Raw genomic sequence first — 24,771 nt, 5'->3', positions numbered from 1 at the left:
TTTCATAACCACAATCAAACTTTGAGAATTTTCATTACTCCAAAAATAAAACAAAAATTGAAATAAAAAATAATATCCAAAGCATTCTGTTCCCCCACTTTTCCCATTGTTCATTTACTTTTTTAAATACAGTTTAATTGAGATATATTTGCACAACCTGCAGTTATCCACAGTGTAAAATCATTCACAGCACCAGCATACAGTTGTGTATTCATTACCAGAATCAATTTTAGAACACTTTCCCTACTCCAAAGTAAAAATGGAAGCAAAAAAGAACCCTTAACCCTTTTTATCCCCTATATCCCACCTTATAGTTCATTTAATTTTTGTTTCCATTTTTCCACTCATCTTTCCAAATTCTGGAAGAAGGTTGTGTGAGCCACAAGATTTTCACAATCACACAGTCACACTATGCAGTCTACATAGTTATACTATCATCTTCAAAATAATTGTCACTGGGTTGCAGTTTGACAGCTCCAGGTATTTCACTCTAGCCATTCTAACACATTAAACTCTAAAAGTTTTTGTCTTATACTGCATAAGTATAGCCTACAGAGTGACCTATGAATTATGTTTGATATCTCTCAGCCACTGGAACCTTATTTTGTTTCATCTCTCTTACCCCTTTTGTTCAAGATCCTCTGAATCTGAGGTGATGGGTCAAAGCTCATCTCCAGGAGTCATTTCCCATGCTTCCAGGAGGATTTACACCACTGGGTGCCACTTCCCAAATAGGTGGGAGAGTAGTGAGTTCACCTGAGAAGTGGGCTTAGAGAGAGGGGTGTACATCTGAGCAAAAAAGAGGCTCTCTGGGTGGGACTCCTAGGCACAATTATAAGTGTGCTTAGCCTCTCCCTTGCAGCAGCTAGCCTCACAGGTGACAGGCCCTCATTGAGGGCCCAGCCATTAAATTGTCAGTCCTCAATGTTTTCTGGAACAAATGTTTCCACATTTCTCCCCAGCTCCTATGGGGTGTGGGCACACAAATACACTTATACTGTATGCCCAGATCACTCTAGGTTGTGTTGGGATTTCACCCCAGACTGTACTAACTCACCAAACCCCTCTTCCCATTAAAAGCTCCATGCACCTATGGTGTTCAAACAAACTTATCGTGCAAGTTAAATTATTGAGGGTGTTACAGAAATATAGATCCTTTACCAGATAAAAATCTCCTCCATCAGACTCACCCAGAATTTGTAGTTTTAAACTCCAGTCAGTATTGTCCTCTACCCTTGGTTCTGATTTAACTTAGTCCTGGCCAGATCTTCTTCATACAAACCTCTAATTAATGTCTGAATTCTTTTCCAGCTCTTTCTTCAGTTGCCATATGGGGTAATACTGACATTCATTCTTGCCAACTTCTAGCTCTTGAGTCTTGTGCATCACACAGGTACCCAGAGTCCCAGAGACTAACAAGTTTATACACAAGGAGCTCAGCATCTTAGGATTCAGAGATAGCTGTTACAACTCAGGAATAGGTGTGACTGCTGTAAGAGCTTGCAATCTATGTACCATTAAGATAAGCATTTCCCTGATAAGCTCTGCTATAAAATTCAGTTCTCAGAGTTTGCACATTATAGTTAGTCCATTTTAGTGAGGCATTAAAATGTTTGTCCTCTAATCTCTGGCATTCTTCAATGAAAGTATTGTACTCAAGATACATTCAAATGGTTGCATGTATCACAGCTTCATTTCTTCTTGTATGTGCTCAATATTCTATTGTATGTATACACTACAGTTCACCATTCTTTTTCATCAGTCAATATACTCTTAGTCCAATTTGGTCTTTTGCAAATAGTGAATACTGCTGCCATATATGCCAGTGTGTAAATGTGCATTTGTGTACCTGCTGTCTGATCTTCCAAATATATACCCCATAGTGAGGTTGCAGGACTTTGAAAACCCCACAGACCAATTTCTTGTGGGATCACTGAACTCTCCTGTACCCCTCCCCACAGCTCTCCTTCCCAAGCCTTCAGCTTTGGTATATTGCCTCTGTCACACATAATGGGAGCATACTACAATGTTACTTAATTGTTAACCCTAGACTCCATTTGCATTGGTTATATTCTTTCCCCAAATACCATCCTCTTTTCAACATACTATAAGGTTTCCATTCATCTGTTCTCCCTAGTGAAAAAAATATTTTCCCATTTGTTATTTAGTCACCATCACTGACCACTTTAGGTTTCACAAAGCTACACAGTATATATATTCTGGATATTGAACCATTATCTGAGATGTGGTTTCTGAATATTTTCTCCTATTGCATAGGTTGCTTTTTTTTCTTTCCCAACAAAGTCCTTTGATGTACAAAAGTGTTTAATTTTGAGGAGATACCATTTGTCTATGTCTTCTTTGATTTCTTGTGCTTTGGGTGTAGGGTCTAGGAAACCACCTCCTATCACTAGATCCTTAAGATATTTCTGTAAATTTTCTTCTAAAAGTCTTAGGGTCTTAGTGCTATTGTTTAGATCATTTATCCATTTTTATTTAATTTTTATATAAGGAGTCCTCTTTCATTCTTTTGGATATGGACATCAAATTCTCCAACCACCATTTATTGAAGAGGCTACTATGTCCCAGTTGTTTAGGCTTGACTGCCTTATCAAAGATCAAATGTCTGTAAATGAGGTGGTCTATTTCTGAACCCTCATTTCAATTCCATTTGTTACTATCTCTATCTTTATGCTCTTACCATGCTGCTTTGACAACTGTTGCTTTCTACTATGCCTCAAAGTCAGGTAGTGAGAGACCCCCTATTCCTTCATTTGTCTCAAGATACTTTTTGCATTTGGGGCACTTTGCCATTCCATATAAATATGGTTATTGGTTTTTCTATTCTGCAAAGTAAGTTGATGGGATTTTATTTGGTATTGCACTGAATATATAATTCAGTTTAGGTAGAATTGACATGTTAACTATATTTAGTCTTCCAATCCATGTATACAGTATGCTCTTCCATTTTTCAGGTCCTGTTTAGTTTTTTTTAGCAGTTTATTATAGTTTACTCTGTATAGGTCTTTTGGGAACTTGGTTAATATTATTCCTAAATACTTGATTCCTTAGGTTGCTATTGTAAATGGAATTTTTTATTGATTTCTTCCTCCTGTTGCTCATTACTTGTGTACAGGTAAACTACTGATTTTTGCTTGTTGATCTTGTAGTCAACCACCTTACTATATTCATTGATTAGCTCTAGTAGCTTTGCTGCAGATTTTTCTGGATTTTCTACATAGAGGATCATGTCATTTGCAGAGAGTGAAAATTTACTGCTTCTTATACAATATGGATGCCTTTTATTTCTTTTTCTTACCTCATTGCTCTAGCTAGAATTTCCAGTACAATGTTGAATAACAATGGTGATAGTGGGTGTCCCTGTCTTGTTCCTGATCTTAGAGGGAAAGCTTTCAGTCTTAGATGTGGGTTTTTCATATAGGGCCTCTATCATATTGAAGAAAGTGTCCTTCCATTCTTTTACTTTGAAGTGTTTTCATCAAGAAAGGATGTTGAATTTTGTCAAATGTCTTTTCTACGTTGATTTAGATGATCATATGATTCTTCCATTTCAATTAATTGTTGTGGTGTTTTACATTAATTGATTTTCTGATTAGAACCAGCCTCACATACCTGGAATAAATTCCGCTTGATAATGGTTATAATTCTTTTGATATACTGTTGGGTTTGATTTGCAAGTTTTTTTTTGAGAATTGTTGCATCTGCATTCATTAAAGAGATTGGTCTATAACTGTGGTATCATTGTCTGACTTTGATATTAGGGTGATGTTGACTTCATAGAATGAGTTAGGCAGCTTTCCCTCTTCAATCTTTTTGAAGAGTTTGTGCAGGATTGCACTAATTCTTTGTTGAATGTTTGATAGAATTTATGTGTGAAGCCATCTGGTCCTTTGCTTTTCTTCTCTGGGAGCTTTCTGAGGACTGATATGATCCTTTTACTTTGTATTGATTTGTTGAGGTCATCTATTACTTCTTCAATCAGTGTTTGTTCATGCTTTTCTTGGAAGTTGTCCATTTCATCTAGGTTTTGAAATTTATTAGTGTACAATTGCTCATAGTACCTTCTCATTATCTCATTTATTTCTGTGGGGTCAGCAATTATGTCCATTTTTCCTTTTCTGAATGTGTTTATTTGCATTTGTCCTTGTTTTTCTTTGTTTGTCTTGCTAAGGATCCATTGATTTTATTTGTTTTCTCAAAGAACCAACTTCCAGTTTTGTTGATTCTGTTTATTTTTTCCTACTTTCAATTTCATTAATTTCTTCTCTAAACTTTGTAATTTCTCTCCTCCTTTTTCTTTGGGGTTAGTTAGCTTGTATTCAAATTTCATGTTATTCATTTTGAATGCAGTTCTCAGCACATGGGTAGAGACAGAACTGAGAGTTGTTTTGATATGGAGAGATGACTTGTCAAAACATATAAAGAGCATTTCATTCTTCCAATCCCAGTTTTGCTAGGGCCATTCCTTTGACACCTTCACCACCCTTTGCCACTGGTATTCTTCCATTATGTGTGCAAAAAGAATAAAGAAACTGTTTTATGTGTCTCTCCCCTGAGCCTACCTAGATCCACTGTGTCCAGCATCAATGGCCAAGGACACCACACACATGTGCTGTGTCACATAACAATCACAGATTTGTCTGCTCCCTCTCTGGGTTTGAGAAAGGGAGGGACATTGTGACTGATGAACACTTTTTGTTTGGGATGGCCAAGGGAACAAATCCCACAGTAAACTCCCTGGCTGCTCCATGCCTATAAACATGTAGATCTTACAGTTTGATACTAGAAGGAGGTTCAACAGGGGAAGAATTGCAAGTGGAAGGGTCCTCTCCATTTCATTAAAGCAAAATGAAGAAGTGGAAAGCAGGGCTCATCTCCCCACAGTCACGAAGGAAAAAGGGTCTTTGATAAATTGTCATTTCTCCTTAAAGTAGGTTGATGGACATAGATCACTTCCTATCCCTCTGAATTCAAGAGCTATCCACCCTTGGACTTCCACTTCTCACATTGGAGATATGTGAAACTTCAGGTCTTTTATCTTTCCCAGATATCAATTTCTGGCACTTTTAGGCCTGTGTATTCCCATCCACCCCATTCTCCTCAGGAAAGAGGAAGATGATAGGGAGGAACTGTCTGAGGCAGGAACTGAGGTTGGGATTTTAAAGAATTTTCTCTCTTATAGTTTTCTAGAGATTTTAATGGATGATTGTCAACATTCTTAAATTAAAAATTGAGGAAAAACTGTTTTAAGTGGAAGAGTTATCTGAGATCATGCAAATGAAGGATGTCCCAATGGCAGTGTATGTGCAAAGTCAGTGTTAACTTCCCACCATGAACAGGGTCTTTTAGAGGCCCAAACAGGCACTAAAGAGGTGCTGAAATTTCACTTTTATTTTATCTAAATTCCAGACTTTGGAATACTCTAAAACTGTACCCAAATTTGACAGATACAGACATGACACTTCTTTATTTGAATAAACAGTTTTATGTATGTATGTGTGTGTGTATATATATACATAAATATTTTCTTGCATTAGGAGGAGAAGACATGGTATCTGGGGAGAAGAAAGATTTATGGTTGTAGGGTGAGAGGCACCCAAAGAAACAGCAGAGGGAAGCAGTGGTGGTGGCCTGGGGGACCTGGCACCATTGTTCCCTGCTGGTCAGACTTGATAGTAGGCACCAGATCACTGGGAGGGATACCAGGGTGACACTGCAGGCACAGGAGCTGAAAGCCTGAGAGTTGTCTTAATGGTTTCAGGGAAACTTGGATAGTGTTGTCATTTGTCTTTGAGGAAAACCACTGAGCCACAATCTCAGGCTTTGTTGGAATTTCTTTTTTGGTGGTACATGTACTTTTTGGAACAACTGGTTCTCTACGGATTCCTTATCTGGAACAGATTGACTTATCCATACGGCCAGGGTAGTCCCAAACATGACATTCAATCCTGGATTTTCTTCTGAAGGTCCTCTATTTATATGCTGTAGTACAAATCAATGTCCTGGACCATTCAAGGGGCATGAAACTTAGCAACTCTTTGCTCTTGTTGGACTAGAGCACTCCCTTTGTCCCCCATGTGGATAGAGGAACATCGGGAAGAGGCCATATCTCATCTGCAAATTGTTCAGTCCTGGGGCTCAAAGTCATTGGAAGACATGCTACATGGATGCATCTCAGCATTATAATCAGGAGCCTGGATCTTTGAGTCTACCTGTAAGTGGAAATTTGTCTCTTTATCTTGATGGTGTGGGTCATTCTTCTGTGACTATTCCCAAGGCTGGTCAGTTGTTCATTGATAAACTGGGAACTTCCAAGTTCCTGGACTTCAGTGTATCTGAACTTGGCTCTGGGAATAGTGGACATTAGGGCCTTGATGGTGTCATTATATGATATCACTGGTCAATGATGAATTCCCAGGAAATGAGGAGAACTTAGGGTATCCTGATCAATATCAGCTAATTCTGAAACTATCTTAGAAAGGAGTTCCCAGCCTGGCCTCAGCTCTGTCAGATGTTGCATCTCAAATAATCGCCTCCACTCTTCTGTATGAAACCACTTCAGAACACCAAATCTACACATGGCTATTATGTCTATGAGCTCTGGAACAGCCAGGTGACAATTAGAGAAGCTTTTCAAGGGCACACAATAGGTTTCAGGAAACCCACAAAGTAAGGCCTATAAAAGAAAAAAAGAAAGATATCCTTTATGGAGAACATTGTGAGGAGGTGGAAAAGAAAAGCTTTTGCCAAACAACTGTTTCCAGAGAGGCTGAAATAAGCAGGCATGTGTCCTCTAGGCCTGAAAGTGTTGTGACACAAAACAGCAACCCACATTGCACCAGTTTGAATGTATCATGTCTCCCAAAACATCATTGTCTTTGATGCAATCTTGTGTAGGTGGATGTATTAGTTTTGATTAGATCATAATTCTTTGTTTCCATGAGGATGTGACCCACACAACTGTTAGTGAAAACTATGATTAGAAATTTCCATGGAGACATTGGCCCTGCCCATTCAGCCTTGATTAGTCCACTGGAAACTTTTGAAATTTCAAACAGAAGAAGCAAGCTTGCTACAGCTAAGAGGCACACTTTGAAGAATGCACAGGAGCTGAGAGAGGAGCTGCAGCTTACAGAGCAACATTCAGGAGACAGCCTTTGAAAGCAGACTTTTTCTCCAGAGAAGCTAAGAGAAGACAATTGCCCCAGGAGCAACCAAGAATAAAAATTTTGTGGATCTGCAGCCTAGAGGGGAAAGTCCTGAGAGAAAGCCATTTTGAAACCAGAACTCTGGAGCAGTCACCAGCTGTGTGACTTCCCAGCTAACAGAAGTTTTCCGGATGCCATTGGCCATCATCCAGTGAAAGTATCTGATTGTTGATGATTACCTTGGACACTTTATGGCCTTAAGACTGTAACTTTGTAAACAAATAAACCCACTTTATAAAAGCCAATCCATTTCTGTTTTTTTGTTTTTGTTTTTGTTTTTGTTTTTGGGAAAAGGCAGCGTTAGCAAACTGGAGCACACATAGACACTGTGGAGATGAGCTCTCTGGGCCAGAGTTCAATAGAAATGGAGTCAAGTTAGAAGGAGTCACCGTTAAGTAGGCTTATGTGGTAGTTGAGTGGAGAGGCCAGTGGTGGAGGATGTCAAGTGAGTGATTCAACAGGATCCATGGGTGGGCTGAGTTTAAGGACAGAGCAATGTCCTGAGGGTGTGGGGTCAGGGGAAGATATCCTTGTCTTGACTCTGTCTTGACTCTGAAAATATCAGGAGGTGGAACCCATTTCTCACTATTCTCTCCTAGACAAACAGTACATGAAATGATCTGGGGGAACACACAGCCACAGGATATTATCTCTATGAAGAAATCTAATAATGAAGATGCTGACTCCTTATCTCTATGCTGCTCTCATATTTTCTGTTCTAATAGTAAAGAACCAGTTATTCCTTTGATATAGATGCATATTTAACAGAACTTTTACTTAAAAACACTCTACTACAATTTCTGAATGATAAAAAGTAGAAAGACCTTACTATAATAACTGGGACAGATAATTCATATCCTTCTTGCCCCATATTAGAAAACTATATTGAAGGGGAAGATAAACAATTAAAATAACTGAATATTTTCAAGAAAGCAGAAAGGACCTCTGAGACTTCTTGGATGCAGATAACATGTAATCACCTAATCCTCTGTGAAAATAGAATGGGCTGCAAGTGTTACTTTAATCATAAAGAAGTCATAAATAATGTAGCAAGGTTGAATACAGTCCTAATAAAATCAGTGCTTATCAATATGATGTAACTGCTAAACTAATCAATAGAATAGAATGAAAAATACTATATTAACAATTTAGAGACAAGAAATAGTAATCTCTGTTTTAATTTTTATACAAGTAAAATTTTGTTATATTGCCCTTGCAGAAGTCATAGATTAATTAGTAGAAACATTTTTAGTAGAGTTTTACAGGCATTCAAGGATAAGTCTTAGATAATGCTGTGGATACCCTCTTTGATCTTGAACCATTTGGGTTCACAAACATCCTTTAATATGAAAATAGAATATGACTTAATTAAGTTACTCTAAATCAAGTGCTCTAAATTTTCTGTAACTGTGACAAGGGGGAGCTCTTTATTTCATATCCAGCTGCATCTGGAGGAACAGGGGCTCCCAGGCTTGTAATATATCAATTATTTTTTTACATTGTAAACTTGTTCCTTTCACCTTAAGTGCCCTTTTAGTAATAATGTATTAAATGTGAATTCTTGTCTTGAGTGATCTTTACTTTTAAACTATCATCTGTGTCTATACTCTTAATTAAATAGGATATTACTTGATGAAGCCCAAACCCATTGAATCATGATCTGATTAGGTTAAGGCCTTTTCTATCACAGATCATAGGTTTGAGGTGTAAAGAGATGAATCTATGACAATTGGTGCCAAATGTAAGGGCTTGGGACAAGGATAATTTTGATTTTCTACCTTGGTTAATTTTCCCTAGGGACTTTAGGCACTGTCTAAGATAATGGCTCAACCTGGAAATTTAGATGTTTCAGGACTACAAGTTTTAATAGGCTACCAGGAGCTAGGACTTCAGGGTATGAGGATACTCTTACTCTAAGAGTTGATCCAGGGCCATGGTGAGTAGGCAGCAGGTTTTCCATGATTCAAGTTGATCTTCAGGATGGAAATGTACAGCCATTATGACAACCAAACTATACACCTGCAGCTGGACCTGTTGATTTAACTACAGATATCTTACTGAATGATTCTTATGCATAATTAATGGCTAGACTAGGGGTATGTACCATTTTTAACTGGAGTATGTATACAAGGACCATTATATACTGGTCATTGGCTGCTAGGGGATGATTTAAGCTGTCATTTCCTACCCATAAAAATAGCTCAAGTAGCACTATTAAATAACAACAGATACAAGAAGAAGTAGCACTTCTAAGAGAAATAATATGTGGATTTGAACAGTAATAAGTTATGGGGGCACCTCAGCCACAAAATCTTCTCCTTCAGCCACAGCCCAGAGCATTAACCTTGCCTGTGAATTATCCTTGAGCCATTGTAGGAGTTACACCTAATGACCCCCGGGCCATAGCACTGTGGCTTAGACAAAATATACAGGCTATTGAAAGTATAATGGCTATGAAAAATGGACCTATGTGAAAACAAATTGTTAATGCTTTATTAGTTTCATATGCCACATGGCATGTCACAGACAAAGAAACACAGGATTAGAATAGCACCATAGCTACTCTTTATCAAAGAGCTCATGGAACTTTAGCATTACATTCGCCTGCTGTGTTGAAGGATATTGCTAATTCTGATGGTGTTATAATGGCTTTTATTATGTGGATGATGTTCTCTAATGATGATTATGCCCTAATTAGCAGCATAATTCAACCACTGTTGCCAGGGCAGGCAGTAGTAATTACTGGTTAAGCCCAATTAGATATACCTCCAGATGATAATGCTAAAGCAAGTGCTTTTCCTGAAATTGTCACTGAAGTATATGAAGCTCTTCAACTTAACATCCTTGGACAACATATGCAACATCCACCTGTGTCTCAACAATGTTCTAATCAACAGGGAGGCAACAGAAGGAGACAACAAACAGGGAATCTAAATAAGGGTGGCAGATCCCCTCACCCATTCTAGCATTCTCCACAATCTCCACAAACACCCCCTTTTCCTAGAAATAGAGGGAACTTTGCAAGTAATAGAGGAAAACAAGAGTGAGAAGGATCAAAATGCCTAAGCTATCAATAAACTGAAATTTGGAGGAGATCCTCCCAGGCAATGAGACACTATAATCTGAAACAAAATGTACATCATCCTCAATGGTTTAATAAACCAGAGGGAATCTCTCCAAATCCCTATAGACAATAAGAATGTCAAGAACAACAACAACCACAAGACCAGTCAAAACTCAGAGGAGTTCAAAGTAATTCACAACCCAGATGTTTATGGAGAAATAATAGAACTGTGAACTTACTGCAGCAAGTACATTCACATTTCTCTTATACTACATCTAATGGTGGAACTTCAGGTCCAGCACAGGGGCAAAATATTTAAAGGATATTATGACTCAATGGCAGAGGTTGCTTGATTCCCAAAAGAATTTTTAAATGATGATGATCCAATAGATTATAATGAAATACAAACTATTCATGGTAAACAAAAAATGTCTATGTAATATTTAACCTTTAATGTGAATGGACATAAGTTTGTAGGGCAAGTCATCCCCATAGAATTAGATTATTTTTTAATAGCTACTAAGGTTGTGCTTTGGATTAAACTAACAAATTGTGAAGTAGAACTTAGTATTAAATTGCACCTTGAGGAATGTAAAAATGATGTTATTGAGAGTTCTAGCCTTCCAAACATGGGAAGGAAAACAATTAGTGTGAACAAGATTACCTCAAAATTTCATTAATAGTCCAGCATTATTTACTGCCAATGTAGTGGATATATTAAAAAATAAAAAGAAATACTAGGTGTAAAACTTTATGTAGATGATATATATTTTTTCTAATGTAACAGAACATTTATTTATAGTAGGAAAAATGCTTAAAATCTTATTAAAGTGTGGGTGTGTTGTTTCTTTAAAAAATCAGAGATGGAAAAAGAAATTATATTCCTTGGTTTTAATATTACTAAGGAAGGTCATGATTTAACTGCAGCATTTAGAGAAAAACTTAATATCTCAGCCCCTAAAATCTTAAAATGATTACATAGTATATTGAAGTTTTAAACTTTGCTATTACCAGTTGCTGAAACTGGGGTGAGCATGAGCAGCAGGGGCCTAGTGGCCCTACTTCCCCTTGTAGAGAAGGAAACAGTCCTTTAGTTTGGGCAGCCAAGACCCATCACTAGCTGGCCACTGCAGGGTTTGAGCTGACCAATACTGCAGGGAGAGCCACCGTCCCTGGGAAACAAGGTAATCTGCAGAATCCAAAGGAACTCTGTGCCAGACCAGCACTCAGTGAGTAACAGCAACTATTCAAAGTGGTGCAGCACAGAGCAGACAAGTAAGAATGAGTGCAGGCTGCAACTTAACCCTGTGTTCTCTGCAGCAAGCTAGAGAGAAGCTGAGGGGAGAACATGTGATCTTCAAGAAAAAATCTTTCCTTGCCAAAGGCCCCAGGAAGTGGGTATTCTCTGCAATTTTCCCCACACTGTTTTGGCCCTGAAATTTCTGCATGCAGCCTCTGCTAAATAAGATACAAGTACTCCCAAAATATGATTTAACTTTGTATACAGCAGTATATTATACTAATGGGTCAGCTACTAAAAATTCCTAATCCTTAGAAAACACATTCTACTGGTATGGAAATAATGAAAGGTAAATTTCATTCTAATTTTTCCACTATTAAAAAATGCAGATTTCCCTTAGGGGATCATACTGTGCAATATGCTGAAATAAGTGCCCCACAATTTGCTGTCAAGAAACTATAATGGACAAAGAACCAACTTTAATAGCTACAGACAGCATTAATTTAACTAAAAGTTTAATGAAGAATTGGATATTTGGATACCTAATGGGTTGGTTGATAATGAGAAAAACCTCTGCAACATGCACACAAATGGAAATTTATTGCTAATTGTAAGCAAAATAAGTCCAGTATCCATGTGGTACAAAAGCCAGGGCAACCAGAAACAAGGTACTTTTATTCATACTAAAATTAAAAACTTAGCAAGCCTGGACAAACAGTTGAAGAAAGTCTTGGACTCAGAGTCCTAACCCTAAGGGGTATTCTGTAAAATATATATCTTTGGAAAATGGTAATATTATTACTGAATGAGATGAAGGGTAAAGGATTATTCCTTCAGTTAAGGAAAGAGTAAAACTGGCCCAACAGGCCCACCATACATTTGGAACTATTCATGGAATAAATACTGGTGCCCTAATATGATTAAAACAGATCTGTTGTAGCCAATTGTGAAGTATGCTAAGTAATGCTTCCTCCCAAATACCCACTACTTCAAAAACAATTATTCATCTTCATAAACCTTTTGAAAAGCTTTATATGGATTATATTGGTCCTTTACCCTCACTTGTGGCCAGTGAACATATTCTTGTTATTGTTGATGCTGGAATTGGATACTGTTGGTTATTCCCACCGAGGCTTAAAGTGCTAATACAACTGTTACAGTTCTCAACTTTTATCAGGATACGTGCAATTCCTAAAGTTGCTGCATTCTGATGAAGGATCAGTATTCACTTCTGTCTTGGGGCAAGTGGACCAAGGACAGATTTATACAGTTAGAATTAGTACCCATTACCAACCCCAATGTCATGGACAGGTGGAAAGGAAAAATTTCTGGATGGTCTCAAAAGCAATATCCACTTATCCCTTTTGTTCAGCTTTCCATCAATAATATATCATCCACATGGATGCATCAAACACCTCATAAGTTAATATTTGGTGTTGATTCTACTTTGCCTTTTGCAAATGTAGATAATGTTATTTTGTCTAGAGAAGTACAACTATCTTTACTGCAGGAACTCAAAGAGGAGATTGCATCCATGTCATGCATCTTCCTTGCACTTCTGATTGGGAATATTTCTTTGGCCAATTCCTCCAGGAGAGAGTACAGATGTATACTCCTGTATGTCCATGATGAAAAAGCCCACTAAAATTCTTATAGTATTTGATGATCATACTGTTGAGATATTGGACCCTTTTGGCAAATGACAAAATTTAGTATTAGTAATTTAAAGCCCACTGCTCATTATGGAAAGATGTATACCAGTCCTCATCCTTCAGGATTGGGTGGTTTTGTATAGGTCAGAAGACATGGAATTTTTGTGAGGCAAGATCCCAGTATTGATCCAAAGGACCCAGGATGGGAAAGTGAAGAAGTCTCAGTACCCACTGCACAGGTGAGGTTCAGATATTTTTTGTGTAACTTTTGTGTCACATCCACATGAATACTTTGATGGTTCTTTCTTTGGAATAATAATTATTGGACTTATCTTAGGGTTTATTCAATCAGCAGTTTTTAGGTTCCAATGTAAAAGTGCTTAGATTGCAATGTAAAATTGCTATACCCCATCCTGCTCCAATAATCTCTTGGAATTTGACTAGTGTTACACAAATGATGCATATTCCTGTTGCTCTCCTGCAATATCATTGAGAACAATGAGCCATCCATCCTGCACCAATGGGTGTTCATTTAGAAATACATGGTCTTTAACAAGGTATGTTTGGGGAAAGAAAATTGTAGATCCTAAATATCAGGAATATTCACTATATCAGAAATGCATAGCAGAAGCTACAAAACATCATGTAGAGTGAGTGGTTAGCTCATTAAATGAATATTTTATAACTCAAATAGCAATAATACTATTAATATTAAAGGCCTTCCAACTGAAGATAAGTGATGGAGATTAGTTAATTCAATCAATATGTCTAACATATAAATTAAGAGTAAACAAAAGGAAGTAAATCCTTGTCCCTTCAAATGAGGATGAGGAAGACTCACTAACACTCAAAGACTTGAGAAAGTAAGCCTTATGATGGCTAATTCAATAGCAACAGCATCTAAAATTTCTGATTTAAGTGATCATCAGTTAGCTGATGGATTACATATGTTAAAGATCATCTGGTGACTGTCATGGAAGCCATCATGGGGGACACTCAGCATATAAACGAATTTATAGCCATGTTGATATTTTCTTACATAAAAAAAATTAGAATACACTCCAAAGAAGGGAGAATTGACTGGGGAATATTAAATGGAACATGGATTAATGAAGGTCTTAATATTTCTCAACATAGTATGCAAATAGTTCAGTGAACAACATGTAGCCTTATATGTGACATAAAGAAAACATCTCTGAGTGCAAGTATCTGGGAAATAGGGATGTATTAGCAAATAATTCACCTAACAAAATATTCTATACTAACTGTCAAGTATTAAATATTGGACATTTAGTAAAACAGGAATTCAGCTTACTTTAAAAAGATACATCAACCATATAAATATATTAGTCAAGAAGCTTCTGAATTATATTATTTAAAGTCTAGAGGATGTGAAGAAAGATTATTTGTGAAAAAAATTAATTTACATCAACCTTGTGGCAATAAAACTGGGAGTAAATATCAAGTAAGTGGAAAAGCAGTTTCATCTCCTTACCAAGAATTTATTCCCTTAAGGAATGACAGTTATGTAGTTATGACAGACACTATAGACTGAAATATCCCTCTATATAAATCCTCAGTTGTCACTGTCAATGATATAGTAACATGCTTTCAAAAAATATTAAAGAAAACTTGGCCTAAAGAAAAAATTTTTGTTTTGGGTAAATTTCATATACCAAAAATACAACAGAGATTACCACAACTGGTTGGAATCTTAGCTAAGCTAAAGAAGATTGAAGTTAAGGTCACTGATACATGGGTTTGCATTGAAGAACAGATAGAAATTGTAGTGTCTGACCTTCTGAGACTGGATTTACATGAAAAGGATGACCCAGTGTTGATCAAGCAATAGGCAGAAGCATTGGAGGATGTGCCAGTTTGCATGTATTATGTCCCCCAGAAAAAGCCATATTCTTTGATGCAATCTTGTGGGGCAGACATTTTAGTGCTGATTAGATTGGAATTCTTTGAGTGTTTCCATGGAGATGTGCCCCCACCCAACTGTAGGTAATAACTCTGATGAGATCATTTCCATGGAGTTGTGGCCTTGCCATTCAGCATGGACCTTGATTACTGGAGCACTATATAAGACCAGACAGAAGGAGCAAGCTGCTACAGCCAAGAGGGACACTTTGAAGAAAGCACAGGAGCTGCAGGTGAGAGACAGTTTGAAAATGGGCATTGAAAGCAGACTCTTGCTCTGGAGAAACTGAGAGAGGACAAATACCTCAAATGCAACTAAGAGTGACATTTTTGAGGAACTGCAGCCTAGGGAGGAACATCCTGGGAGAAAGCCATTTTGAAACCAGAACTTTGGAGCAAATGCTAGCCACGTGCCTTCCCAGCTAACAGAGGTTTTCTGAACACCATTGGCCATCTTCCAGTGAAGGTACCCGATTGCTGATGTGTTACCTTGGACACTTTATGACCTTAAGACTGTAAGTGTGTAACCAAATCAAACCCCTTTTTATAATAGCCAATCCATCTCTGGTGTTTTGCATTCTGGCAGCATTAGCAAACTAGAACAGATTTAGTACCAGAGAAGTGAGGTGCTGATACTGCTGTGTTTGCAAATACCAAACATGTTGGAATGGCTTTTTAAATGGATAACGGGGAAGTTCTGGAAGAATTGTGAGGAGCTTGATAGAAAAGGCCTAACCTGCTTTGAAGAGACTGTATATGGAAATATGGACTCTAAAGATATTTCTGATGAGGATTTGAACAGAAATGATGAATGTGATTTTGCAAATTGGAAGATAGGTGATCCTTGTTTTAAATTGCAGAGAATTTGGCAAAGTTGAGTCCTGGTGTCAGATGGAAGGAAGAATTTGAAAGCAACAACTTGGAATACTTAGCGGAGGAGATCTCCAGACTACATGTGGAGGATATACCCTGGATTCTCCTTGCAGCTTATAGTAAAATGTGAGCAGACAGAGATAAACTTAGAACTGAACTCTTGGATTCAAAGAAACCAGAAGCTGATGGCTTGGAAAATTCCATGCTTTCAGGGTCTGGAATCCCAGAAGCTACAGCCCAACATGAGGGTGTTACCAAACGTGGAACCCAGGCACCATTTCAGTACAAGCCAAGATTGGAAAAGGAGTCAAGCAGAAAGGCTTTGTGGAGAGTCCTATTGTCTGATGGCTTTGACCCCTGTGTGCTTCATGCAAAGCCAACAAAATTTTTGCAAAATCTTTATAGACAGAGCTGTTGCCAGTCTGGGCTGGAGGAGACAGACAAGGAACAAATTGAAGGAAAGATTTCTTCAAAGACAGAGCCATGAATGTTGAGATCTGGAGTCAAGAGGTCTCAGGCTGGGAGAGTAGAGCAGCCCACATGCATGGAAAGGGTGAGTTTGCCCTGGAGGTGGAGGGCAGGCCTTCCACCTCAATGCTTTGGAAGTGTTCTGCCACCCCAAGCCCCAAAAAGGGTGGAGCACATTCCCAGGGAATTGGGGTGATTCTGGCTGCCACCCCACTGTTCTGAAGGGGTTGAGCCTATGCCCCAGAGATGGAAGGAAATCCAGGTGCCTCCCTGATGTTTGAGGAGGGTGGGGCCAAGAAGGTTGTCTCCCCAATGTGCAGATATGTTTGAGCACTCACTCAAGCATTTGGAGAAGAATGGACTGCCACAAAGGCCATTAGGAAGGGCTAGAGTCCCACTCTCTCAAGCTCCAAGGATGCAACATCATTCTGTAAATGACTCTCAGACTTTGCAATCTAATGGAGTTTGTCCTGCAGGTTTTAGGAACAATTTTGGTCCTGTTAACCCTGTTTTCCTTACTCTTTCTCCTTATGGCAATGGGAATGTTTATCCTATGAATGTCCCTCCTTTGTAAATTGGAAGCACATAACTTGTTCTAAGTTCACAGATCCACAGTTAGAGGGGAATTATGCCTTAGGACTGACCATGCCTGTAATTGATTTTGATGGAATCTAGTACTTAACTATTGTTACTGAAATGATTTAAGTTTTTGTGACATTGTGATGGGATGAATGTATTTTGTATTTGGAAAGAATATGTTTTTCTGGGATCCAGAGGGTGGAGTGTGCCAGTTGGAATGTATTATATTCCCCAGAAAAAGCCATATTCTTTGATGCAACCTTGTGGGGCAGACATTTTAGTGCTGATTAGATTGGAATTCTTTGAGTGTTTCATGGAGATGTGCCCCACCCAACTGTAGGTGATAACTCTGATGAGATCATTTCCATGTAGGTGTGCTCCCACCCATTCAGCATGGGCCTTGATTACTGGAGCACTATGTAAGATCAGACAGAAGGAGCAAGCTGCTACAGCTGAGAGGGACAGTTTGAAGAAAGCGCAGGAGATGCAGATGAGAGACAGTTTGAAAACAGCCATTGAAAGCACTCTTTCTCTAGAGAAGCTGAGAGAGAACAAATATCTCAAATGCAACTAAAAGTGACATTTTTGAGGAACTGCAGCCTAAAGAGGAATGTCCTGGGAGAAAGCCATTTTGAAACCAGAACTTTGGAGCAAATGCCAGCCATGTGCCTTCCCAGCTAACAGAGGTTTTCCGGACACCATTGGCCATCTTCCAGTGAAGGCACCCAATTGCTGTTGTGTTACCATGGATACACTTTATGACCTTAAAACTGTAACTGTGTAACCAAATAAACCCACTTTTTATAAAAGTCAATCCATCACTGGTGTTTTGCATTCTGGCAGCATTAGCAAACTAGAACAGAGGACATCTGGCCTGCTGCTGCCTCAGCTGCTGAAATAATTGCCACCTTTGTGAGTAGTGCTGCCAAAGACATCTTTGGTGGAATAATTGATATATTAACTTATGCTAAGCCCATGGTCAACCTAATAATTATTACTATATTTATAGTATTGATTTTCAAGGTTCTGATGTGGTTTCTAAATTCTCAGGAAAAGAAGGAAGAGTTAGTGACCATGGAGAGGGACAAGGAAGTTCTCCTGTTTTACAGCATCTTCAAAAAGCCTTACTACAAGACCTGAGTAGTGAAGAATGTAAGTAGAAATTTCAATCTGCCCTCTGAGCTCTCTACACTCCTCATATGTAATATATCATTTTGACATTATTTTTATTGTAACTAAGAGTAACCAACTTAGTCTGAAATATATGTGTAAAATATGTGCAGAGGAGTTCCTGGATAGAAAATATTTGTTTTGTGATACCAATCCAAATTCTGAGTGCTTCCTTTCAATTAAAACAGGATATAGCATCCAGGTTGCTATTCAAGAGTTAAAGAGACATTTAATAAATTGTCATGGTGTATTCTTTGCCTTGCCATCACCTATTCCTTCTCATAAGAGCTACAAGTTGCAGAACTTTGCAAATAAGCATGACTGGCACATGACATCAAGCCCCTATATCCCAGCAGCAACTCTGTTTCCTCTGCCAAGAAAGCTATCATGTCTGCTGAGCATTCTGATCTGCCAAAACACCTATGCTGCCATGAAGGAGCTCCTGTACCCATCACCATGGAGGAGGTCCTCCAGGATAACAATCTCAGTAGCCTTCAAATTGCCATTACTTGGGGATGTGGTAATGACTTTGACCCCACCTGGAACTTTGATTTTTTTGTGCTGTAAAAGTGTAATTTGGTGTGGTGGACAGTTTAAATCTAAATGTAATCCTAAACAATGTTTTACTGTATAATATAATTACTGGTTTTGGAACTTCCTCAAATAGAGGAACAAAGAAATTATATGGTATTTGGATTTTAATTACCCTGAAATAGATAAACCTGTAACAGAATACTGTAAGTATCCTTTAGATTTTAATACAGGTGTAAATACCCTACTGTCAGAACATATGGATAATGCAGTCTATATTTTGAATAAATGGGCTACTGACCCTAATCAAATCCATTCTACACACAGGTATGGTGAGTTTCTGAAAGGGCAAGGATTTCAGAGAGCAATGATGATTAGCACTTATGGAATGAACACAGGAAAACTATGACATTCAGATATTAATCAGATTAGTGATGGAATGAGTTATATGGAATTAAGAGAAAAAAATCAGCAGGAGAGGGCTCTGGAAGATGGTGGATTATGAGAGACAGGAAAAAAAATACCTCTTCATGAGAAATACTAGATAAATGACAGTAAATGATCCAGAGCACCAGTTCCAATGAGGAACCAGCTGGACAAGGACTGCTAGATCCATGGGAACCATGCATATGGTGAAATTAGGAGCCTGCATTCTGAAATGAATGAGTGAGTTTGCTGGAGAAGTGGCAGCCATGCAGCAGTCTGGGGAAACTTGGGTTGGCATTTGGAGTCAGACTAGTTGTAAAAACCCAAAAGCATCTGCAGATCCAGCAGTGAGAGCCACACAGTGAAACATAGTGGGAGCTACTTCCAACAACCCAAGGGCATGCCTCAATATCTGGCATGGATGATAGCCTCTTGCACACCCACAGCTAATTTTCTTGTATCTAGGAAGTTGGAGGTCAGTGAAAAAGTGGAAAATAACCAGGCCCCACACAGCCATCTCCCTGGTGGGCTGGGAATGCTCCTGCCTGGAACCCAGCACCACAGCCCAGAGCTGTGTCACACAACCCAGCATGGTGGGAAGTGTGTCCAGTGACACATACACACACATCCCAGTAGCTGGTGTGGATGATAGCCTCTCACACACCCACAGCTAAAGGTTTTGGAGCTAGGAAGTTGTAGGTCAGCAAAAAAAAGGGGGGAAATAATCATGCTCAATACAGGCATCTTCTTGGCAGCCTGGGATGCTCCTGCACAGAGACTGGCACTGCAGCCCAGAGCTGTGCAGCACAACCCAGCATGGTGGGAAGTGTGTCCAGCAACATGCACACATGCCTCAATTTCTGGCATGGATGATATAGTTTCTCACACCCACAGCTAATTGTCCCAGAGCTAGGAAGGCAGAGGTGTGTGAAAAGGGGCAAATTAACACACCATATACAGCCATCCCTTCAGTGGGCTGGGGATGCCCCTACATGACCTGGCAGCCATGAACTTCCCTTGGAGGGCCGTGCTCACTTGTGTATTAGGCTCTAGGAGGGCACAGCTTGGAAGAGGGATGCACAGAGAAGTCCCATGGACCATACACCAATACCAAGGACTTGTGGGTCAGCAGCAATGACAAACTGTGATGAGTCTGAACTGAAGGTTTAGACTCCTGCAACAGCTTTAAATCTCCAGGAACACCTGGGAGATTTGATTATTAAAGCCACCCATGTTTCCTAACTGCTCAGACACAACCCTTCATTCAGGGCGGGCAGCACCAACTACACATGGAAACTTGGTGCACCAACTGGACCCCCACAAAATTCAGACCCCAATCACCACAAAGTCAAATTGGGGAGGACTGGCTTCAGAGGAATAGGTGGCTCATGTAAACAATCTGCTGTTTAGTTAGAGAAAGTGTACTTGGCCAGGCTGTTGATTCCACAAATTAGAGATAATTTTTCTGATAATTGTTCTGTTCACATCCTAAAAGAACCCTATCAAGTTAAGCAAATGCCAAAAGGCCAAAAATAATGGAAACATTTAAAGCATATGAAGAAACCAGATGATATGGATAAACCAAACAAAAACATCCAAATAAAAAAACCAGAGGAGACACAGTACTTGGAGTAATTAATCAAAGAACTAAAGACAAACAATGAGAGCATGGCACAGGATATAAAGGACATGAAGAAGACCCTAGAAAAGCATAAAGAAGAAATTGCAAGAGTAAATTTAAAAAATGGATGATCATATGGAAATAAAAGAAGCTGTCAAACAAATTAAAAAGATTCTGGTTACCCACAAGACTATATTAGAAGAAGCTGAACAGTGAAACAATGACCTTGAAGAGGACAGAATGGAAAGTGAAAGAACAAAAGAAAGAATGGGGAAAAATAAAAATAATTGAAATGGACATCAGGGTATTATGGACAATATTAAACACCCAAATATAAGAGTCATTTGTATTCCAGAAGGGGAAGAGAAGGGTAAAATTCTAGGAAAATTATTCAAAGAAATTGTTGGGGAAAACTTCCCAAACCTCCTTAACAACATATATACACAAATCATAAATGCACAGTGAACTCCAAACAGAAAAAATCCAAATGAACACACTATGAGACACATTCTGATCAGATTATGATATATTGAAGAGAAGGAGCAAGTTCTGAAAGCAGCAAGAGAAAAACAATTCAACACTTACAAAGGAGACATCATAAAACTAAGTAGAGACTACTCAGCAGCCACCATGGAGATGAGAAGGCAGTGGCATGACATATTTAAAATGCTGAGTGAGAAATATTGCCAACCATGAATTCTTTATCCAGCAAAGCTCTTCTTCAAATTTGAGGGAGAGCTTAAATTTTTCACAGACAAACAAATGCTGAGAAAATTTGCTAACAAGAAACTCGCCCTACTTGAGATATTAAAGGGAGATCTACCAACAGAGAAACAGAAAAAGAGATATGGAGAAAGATTCAGAACTAAAGAGATTCAGTATGGGTATTTTAAATGATAATAAGATAGAGAGGGGGAAAATATATCTGACAAGGAAAAACCAGAGGATAAGATGGCTGATTAAAGAAATGCCTTCACAGGAATAACATTGAATGTAAATGGATTAAATTCCCCAAATAAAAGATATAGATTGGCAGAAAGGATAAATTTGAACAATCAGTATGTTGCATACAAGAGACTCATCTTAGACACAGGGACACAAAGAAATTGAAAGTGAAGGATGGAAAATACACTTCATGCAAGCTGCAGCCAAAAGAAACATGAGTAGCAATATTAATCTCAGATAAAACAGAATTTAAGAGCAAGGATGTGATGAGAGACAAAGTAGGTCACTACATACTAATAAAAGGGAGAATATAACAAGAAGAAATAACAATCATAAATGTTTATGCACCCAATCAAGGTGACCCAAAATGCATAAGAAAAACATTGGCAAAACTAAAGGAAACAACTGTTTCCACAATAATTGTTGGAAATTTCAACACATCACTCTATCCTATAGATAGAGCAACCAGAAAGAAGACCAATAAGGAGATTGAAAACCTAAACAATCTGACAAATGAATTTGAATTAACAGACATATATAGAACATTACATCAAAATCACCAAGATACACATTCTTCTCTAGGCTCTTGGAATGTTCTCCAGAATAGATCATATGCTGGGACATAAAAGAAGCCTCAATAAATTTACAATTTTAAAATTATTCAAAGCATATGCTCTGATCACAATGGAATCAAATTAGAAGTCAATAACCATCAGAGACTTAGAAAATTACAAAATACCTGGAGATTAAAATATGCCCCCCTAAACAATAAGTTGGTTAAAGAAGAAATACCAAGAGAAATTCCTAAATATAGAGAGATGAATGAAGATGAGAACACAACATATTAAAACCTAAGGGAGACAGAAAGAGCACTCTGCTAAATGCATACATTAAAAAGGAAGAAAGAGTTAAAATCAAAGAACTAATGGAGCAACTGAAGCAGCTAGAAATTGAAGAGGAAAGCTCCTAAATCAAGGAGAAGAAAAGAAACAGCAAGGATTAAAGCAGAAATAAATGACATAGAGAACAAAGTATAACAGCAAGAATAAATAACACTAAAAGTTGGTTTTTTGAGAAGATCAACAAGATTGACAAGCCCCCATTAGACTGACAAAATCAAAACAGAGAAGACCCAAATAAACAAAGTAATGAATGAGAGAGGTGACATTACAGCAGATCCCAAAGAAATTAAAAAAAAAGAAATTATCAGAGGATACTAGGAACAACTCTATGCCAACAAAATAGAAAATGGAGAGGAAATGTACAATTTCCTGGAAACATATGAACAACCTAGACTGACCAGAGAAGAAATAGACATCAACCAATGAATCACAATCAAAGAGATCCAATCAGTCATCAAAAATCTGGAAAGGAAGAAGTAAAACTGTTGCTATTTTCAGATGATAAATGCCCAGGGCCAGATGACATCACAGGAGAATTCTACCAAAACTACCAAAAAGAATGGACACCAATCTTACTTAAACTCTTTCAAAACATTGAAGAAAATGGAACACTACCTAACACATTTTATGAAGCTAACATCACTCTGATAGCAAAACCAGGCAAAAATGCTACATGGAAGGAAAACTAGAGGCCAAACACCCTAAAGAATACAGATGCAAAAATTCTCAATAAAATACTTGTAAATCATGTCCAAAGACACATTAAAAAATTTATGCACCATGACCAAGTTGAGTTCTTTCCAGGAATGTAAGGTTGATTTAACATAAGAAAATCAATCCATATATTACAATACATTAACAAATCAAAAGTGAAAAACCAAATGATCATCTCAATAGATGCTGAAAAAGCATTTGACAAAATTCAACATCCCTTCTTGATAAAAACACTTCAAAATGTAGGAATTGAAGGAAACTTCCTCAATATGATAAAGAGCATAAATGAAAAACACATGGCCAGCATAGTACTCAATAGTGAGGGACTGAAAGCCTTCCATCTAAGATCAGGAATGAGACAAGTATGCCTTCTGTAACCACTGTTATTCAATATTGTGTTAGAAGTGATATCCAGGGTAATCCAGCAAGACAAAGAAATAAAAGGCCTCCAAATTGGAAAGGAAGAAGTAAAACCATTGCTATTTTCAGATGATATGATCTTACATCTGGAAAACCCTGAGAAATTGATGAGACAACTACTAGAGCTAGTAAGCAAATTTAGTAATGTAGCAAGATACAAGATTAATGCACTTAAGTCAGTAATGTTTCTATACACTAGAAATGACTGAATTGAAGTGACATTCATGGAAAAGATACCATTTTCAATAGCAACTAAAAAAATCAAGTACCTAGGAATAAATTTAACCAAAGATGTAAAAGACAAAGAAAACTACATAACTCTACTAAAAGAAATAGAAGGGACTTTAAAAGATGGAAAAATATTCCATGTTCATGGATAGGAAGGCTAAATGTCATTAAGATGTCAATTCTACCCAAACTCATCTACAGGTTCAATGCAACCTCTATCAAATTTCCAACTAGCTACTTTGCAGACTTGGAAAAGATAGTTAGGAAATTTATTTGGAAAGGAAAGATGCCTTGAATTGCTAAAAACTTTCTAAAACTGAAAAACGAAGTGGGAGGACTTACACTCCCTGAATTTGAAACTTATTAAAAAGCCACAGTAGTCAAAACAGCATGGTACTGGCACAAAGATAGACATATTGATCAATGGAATCAAATTTAGAATTCAGAGATAGACCCACAGAACTACAGTTGACTGATCTTTAAAAGGCCCCCAAAGCAACTAAACTGGGATGTAACAATATTTTCAACAATTGGGACTGGGAGAATTGAATATCTATATCCAAAAGAATGAAAGAGGACACCTACCTCACACCCTATACAAAAAGTAACTCAAAATGGATTGAAGACCTCAACATAAGAGACGGTACCACAAAACTCCTAGAAGATAATATGGGGAAACATCTTCAAGACTTGGTATAAGGCAGTCACTTCCTAGAATTTACACCCAAAGCACAAGCAACAGAAGAAAAAATAGATAAATGGGAACTCCAAAAACTTAGAAGTTTC

This window comes from Choloepus didactylus, assembly GCF_015220235.1.
Source record: "Choloepus didactylus isolate mChoDid1 chromosome 26 unlocalized genomic scaffold, mChoDid1.pri SUPER_26_unloc2, whole genome shotgun sequence".
NCBI classification, from domain to species: domain Eukaryota; kingdom Metazoa; phylum Chordata; class Mammalia; order Pilosa; family Megalonychidae; genus Choloepus; species Choloepus didactylus.
The sequence above is the reverse complement of the archived record's forward strand: the minus strand, read 5'-3'. Positions refer to the sequence as shown.